The 6,000-nt window shown below is 47.8% G+C and overlaps 1 protein-coding gene across 1 annotated transcript in view; it reads left to right on the top strand.

Annotated features, from left to right (window-relative positions):
• The first annotated feature begins 255 nt into the window (after positions 1-255).
• Positions 256-6,000, top strand: part of LOC306844327 (cAMP-dependent protein kinase inhibitor beta-like) — a 33,963-nt gene continuing 28,218 nt past the window's right edge. The window contains exon 1 of the mRNA XM_079376369.1: positions 256-448. The gene's annotated coding sequence lies outside the window, so the exon portion shown is untranslated. The remainder of the gene's footprint in view (positions 449-6,000) is intronic.

The raw sequence follows: 6,000 nt of genomic DNA, 5'->3' as shown, positions 1-6,000 counted from the left end.
TATAATTTTTGCACATACAATGTATAACAATTATATAAAGAGGCATAGAATATAATATAATAATATTATCAGTTACATATTTATATAAAAACAGTTACATATTTAAAATTTCATTATATATATGTATACACACACACACACTGGAAATGGGGAAATAGACAAATAACGTACTTTTCTGTGTCTAAAGTGCAACTATAAATAAACAATTTTCTGTATCTTAAGTGTAACTATATGACGGGCAGCGTTTGGCTATGCGCGCTCTCGTGTGATGTCAGCTGCGCGCGAGGTAGTGATGCTCGCTCGCGCTGGACTCAGTGTCAGAGAGAAGGAGAATCACGACGAAGATGGTCTCAATACGCGGAGTTCCCCTCGAGGATAGCCTCTGTTGGTACTGACTCGGAGTGTTCTCCCGGATAACTCTGCTTCGAGGAGTTGCTTCATGTTCGGAGTGAGTAAAAGCTCTGCAGCAGGACTGGCTCAAGAAAGACTGAAGGTTAGAGATGTGTCAGACGCGAATGTGGAGAGCATCACTGCGCGCTTTGAACTTCTCTATGTGCGCCGCTCTATCCAGATGCTCAATGATGCATTACAGCTGTGCGTACATTTACATGCCGCTTAAATGACAGCACAATAACTAAATGAATAAACCACGTGCTTTGAATGAGTATGGATGGTAGTTAAACAATCCCAGTTTTGGTAGGGCAAATCTATTGTTCCTATTCGAGTGTTATCCGCCAGTTCATATGCACTGCGATCATGTAATATTCCCTACGCGTCTGACACATGAAGAAATTAACTATATAACCAGAAGTCTTGTTTTTATTTAAATTCATATATTGAATATAAATGCATTTTGCATTTGGCTTGTTTACATGGTGAAAAGAGGTTTAGATATAAGGTTTAGATATAAGGTTATGCTTAGAACGGAACTGTAGACTTTTTTATTATTATTTGACTTCATTATTTATTCCTATATGCCTATATGCATCTGAAATCACCATGACCTTGGATTTGATGTTGTAAAATTAAATTGTTTCCATTATAGCTGGCTTCTAACTGGTCAAAGGTGGTCAATAGGTGGTCCATGCACCATATTAGACTTACGCATCAACAAACCGGCTACCAGGTCATACTAGGTTAAGTCAATCAAATTGGTTTTTAGAACAAATTGCTGGTCAACCAGTTAATGACCTGCTTAGACCAGCAGTTTAATTTTAATTTTATTTTCCAGCAGGGATTATTGCAGTTGTACATTATGAATTTGTGTGTAAATGATTCATGTGTCCAGTAATGATGCTTCATGGTTGTAAAATAATGCATATAAAAAAGCTAATGTGAAGTTGCAGTGGGCTAAGCAGCACCTTTCTTTTCAACGTAATTATTTCCAAACACAAATAGACTACAATTAAAAAAATAAAAAAATTAATTAAAAATGTTTCAAAAAAGTTCATTTTATAAAGTCATGAGCATTTTTATTTCTCCCCTCCCCCCTCATTTTTAATTAATTCTTCCGTTCCCATGGGTAGGATGAGCAGAACAGATACTGTGACATTTGTGATAATTTAATTGCAACATACTAAGTTAAAGGTGGTTAAAGTTGCCTTGGAGACACAGCAGTTTCATTATCTTCTCATCTAGAGGCATTTACTCAAACGGGCACCATGTCCTTTCTATTATAATGAGTCCTGCATTTACAGCCTGGTATATTGTTCGTTTGTCTGTTGTTATGGATGCATCTATTTTTGTACACTACATTGGTGTGGTTGGTAACAAAAGATTGCCATGTTGCTGTGCTGTGATAATGGATGAGCCTCCAGCAGGGTTAAATCACACATGAAATTACACATTGATACGTCCCATCTTTTCCCAGAACAGCTCAGTGACCCTCAACAGATTTACTAATAGAGGGCAGGATCTAGTTTTCAAAAGCTGTTATTTTATTATCAGCACACTTACTGATAATAATATCTAACATGCATAATAAGTATTAAGGCTATCTTTTGTTTTCTAGATTTCTGACTGCAGATAGAAATTTCTATATAGAGCATACATCGAAATTCATGATAAACTGTTGTGATATAGTTGCTGCCCTTCTGCATCTATTAATCTCAATGGCAGAACGTGTCTCGGTCACAAAGAGGTATGTGAACGTAGTGCTGTTGTACAGTAGAGCGCCCTGCTGAGTGCCGCCCATGGAGAATCTATTTTTAATTGGGCTTGTTGATGATAACAGAAACTTTGCAGCGGTGTCTGCTTGTTCATAAAGTTAATTGTGCTCATGGGACTAGACAGTATCGTTTGGCACAGTTTATTTTCTCCATTACCGCTGGTGCTGCACATTCACACTTGCTCGTCTGCTTTCACACATATGTCACAAGACCAACAATTAGACACAAAAAGCAGATTTGATGCCCAGACTTGTTTTATTCCTTTAGGCTATTTTAACATGCAAAGTTGTGGGTTTTAACAAAATGCTGCAGTTAGAAAATCATAAGCCAGACATAGTTTAATTATAGCAAATCACAAGTAATGAAACTAAGCAGTTATGCAATAGCTGTAAAATGCAGATCCAAGATTCTTTGATGTAATGTTTAACATTAGAATAATCGTATAAATGTTTCTGCATATCAGACTTAGCATATTTGGATTAATTGAAAGCATTTTAAGCCACTAATAGGTTGAGTCCGCCATAAAGTCAAAATATTGCTCTATTGAAATTCAGCCACACCAACAATAGTGCAAGTTTGGAGACTGGACTATCTGTTCACTGACCAATTGCAGGCAGTGGGAGTGTTTTGGAAAAATCTTTGAAAACATTGAACATTATATACTTCTATTTCTAAGTTTATTTCCACCACAGAATAAAAAAATCCAACATCTTACAATTCTAACTTGTTTTCTCACAATTCTGAAAAAAAAAGTATCTGAATTTTGACTTTTTTGTTTCCACCAGGGAATAAAAAAGGTAAAGTGCGACGTTTAATCTCACAGTTCCCAATTTTTATTTTTTTTAGAATTGCACATTTTAAACGATTAAAAATAAGCTTCCATATTGTCACGAACAGGCTAGGAGACACGGAGGAGTAAGGTCAATACAGGGTTTATTGTGAAAGGTGCACGGGTGAATGCTGAGTGGAGGAGCGGGAACAGGATCCAGGAAGGGAAGTCGGCGGTGCGCACTGCCGCGGGGAGGAACAGGACCAGGAAGAGCCAGGAGCGGTGGAGAACAGGAGCGGTGGAGACTAGGAGCGGTGGAGACTTGGAACAGGGGGAATCTGGAGGTCTGCAGGTAAGTAACACAAGGTTAGTAGTCAGGCTAGGTTCGGGTAGTGAACGGTAGACCGGACGAGGAAGGAGTGCTTGTGGTGAGTGGATATAGTGCTGTTCATTAGCCGGTGACAGGTGCGGGGAATCAGTACTCAGGTGATTGGGATCTGGCTAATGAAGGTGCAGGTGACTGTGATTCTCTGACATTACCCCCCCCTCCAGGGGCGGCTCCTGACGCCCTACCACGGCGACGGGGGCGGCCTCGGCCTCTGGGTGCGGGACGACTAGGGTGATTGCGGTGAAACTCTTCGAGGAGCAAGGGGTCGAGGATGTCGTCCCTGGCCACCCAGGATCTTTCCTCTGGGCCATACCCCTCCCAGTCCACCAGGTACTCGAGCCGGGCGCCCCGTCGCCGCGAGTCCAGGATGTTGCGGACCCGGTAGACCTCAGCCCCATCGATCATCTCCGGAGGAGGGGGTGCGTCCGGTCCCGTGGTTCCTGGTGTAGAGGGGGAGAAGGGTTTGAGCAGTGAGACGTGGAAGGTGGGGTGGATGCGATACCTGGGGGGGAGCTGAAGCTCATAGGTGACGTCGTTCACCTGCCTCTGGATCTTAAACGGACCTATGAAGCGGGGACTCAGCTTTTTGCAAGGCAGGCGGAGACGGATGTCCTTGGTCGACAGCCAGACCCGATCTCCTGGCTGGTATTGGGGGGTCTCGGATCTCCGGACGTCCGCAAAGCGTTTATGTCTCCGCACTGCCCGCTGAAGATGGATATGTGCTGAGTCCCAAACCCTCTCACTTTCTCGGAACCAGTGGTCCACAGCTGGAACCTCCGCTGGTTCCTCCGTCCAGGGGAACAGAGGGGGTTGGTAGCCGAGCATGCACTGGAACGGGGTGAGACCGGTGGTGGCCTGGCGAAGGGAGTTTTGTGCATACTCGGCCCATGGGAGAAAACGGCTCCAGCTGTGCTGATCGGGGGAGCAGTATGACCGGAGGTAGCGTCCGAGCTCCTGGATCTTACGCTCAGTCTGGCCGTTGGTCTGGGGGTGGTAGCCCGAGGACAGGCTGACGGTGATTCCCAAGAGGCGGAAGAAGGATCTCCAGACCCGGGACACAAATTGAGGGCCACGGTCCGACACAATGTCCTCCGGTAGGCCGAAGTTGCGGAACACATGGTGGAATAGGCATTCGGCGGTCTCCAATGCCGTGGGCAAGCCCCTGAGGGGGATGAGTTTGCAGGCCTTGGAGAAGCGGTCAACCACAACTAGGACACAGGTGTGGCCCTCAGACTCAGGGAGGTCGGTGACGAAGTCCACACCGAGATGGGACCAGGGCCTCTGGGGAATGGGCAGGGGAACCAGTTTGCCCGCGGGCAGATGGCGAGGAGACTGGGACATGGCACAGACTGAGCACCCTCGGACGTACCTGATGACATCCGCGGTCATACCGGGCCACCAGTACCGAGCTTGGAGGAGTGAGAGGGTTCGCTGGCTGCCTGGGTGTCCAGAGCCCGGTACTTCATGAGCTGAGCCCAGAAGGGTGAGGCGTTGGGAGCGGGGCACATAAATTTTCCCTTCTGGGCCTCCCTGCGGGGCGGGTTCGGTGAGAGTGGCGTCACGGATGTTGTCGTTAAGTGTCCACTGGATGGGGCTGACTATGAGGGCTGGAGGGAGAATAGGTTCGGGGTCTGTGGGTGTTTCTGGGGCATGCAAGCGGGAGAGAGCATCGGCCTTGGTGTTGCGGATTCCGGGGCGGTAGGTGATGGTGAAGGAGAACCGAGTGAAGAAGAGGGCCCAGCGTGCTTGACGGGGGTTTAAGCGTTTGGCATCTCTTAGATACTGGAGGTTTTTATGGTCCGTGATGACAGTGAAGGGGCAGGCGGCTCCCTCCAGCCAGTGACGCCACTCCTCCAAGGCTAGTTTGATGGCCAGCAGCTCTCGATTGCCAATGTCGTAGTTTACCTCCGCAGGGGACAGCTTCCGCGAGAAGTAAGCGCAAGGATGGAGGCTGGGAGGCTCGTCGTGGTGTTGGGACAGCACGGCCCCGACTCCTGTGGTGGAAGCGTCGACTTCCACGACGAAGGGGAGCTGGGGATCCGGGTGGCGTAGGATAGGGGCCGTGCTGAAGGCTTCCTTGAGCTTTTGGAACGCTTCGTGGGCTTCGGGGCTCCAGGACAGAGACTTGGGCTTACCACGGAGCATGGAGGTGAGGGGTGACGACAGTCGACTGAATTGGCAGATGAAACGTCTGTAAAAGTTGGCGAAGCCCAAAAAGCGCTGTAGCTCCTTGACCGTCTGTGGCAGGGGCCAGTCCAGGATCGCTTGGACCTTCCCCTGGTCCATCTGGATTCCTTCGGGACTGATGGTATAGCCGAGGAACTGTACCGTGGAGCGATGGAACTCGCACTTCTCCAGTTTAAGGTAGAGCCGGTGCTCTCTGAGCCGCTGGAGGACCTGCTCAACGTGGTGGCGATGTTCGGCCAGGTTCCGGGAGTAAATCAGGATATCGTCGATGTAGACGATCACGAATTGGTGGAGGAACTCCCGGAACACCTCGTTCATGAAGCCTTGAAAGACGGACGGTGAGTTGGAGAGGCCGTACGGCATAACCCGGTACTCGTAGTGCCCAGATGGAGTGTGGAACGCCGTCTTCCACTCATCGCCCGCCCTTATCCTCACGAGGTTGTACGCGCTTCGCAGGTCCAACTTGGAGAAGATGCGGGCCCCACGGA

Source organism: Barbus barbus (genome assembly GCF_936440315.1).
Source record: "Barbus barbus genome assembly, chromosome: 24".
In the NCBI taxonomy this organism is placed as follows: Eukaryota; Metazoa; Chordata; class Actinopteri; order Cypriniformes; family Cyprinidae; genus Barbus; species Barbus barbus.
This window is presented reverse-complemented; position numbering and strand designations above follow the sequence as displayed.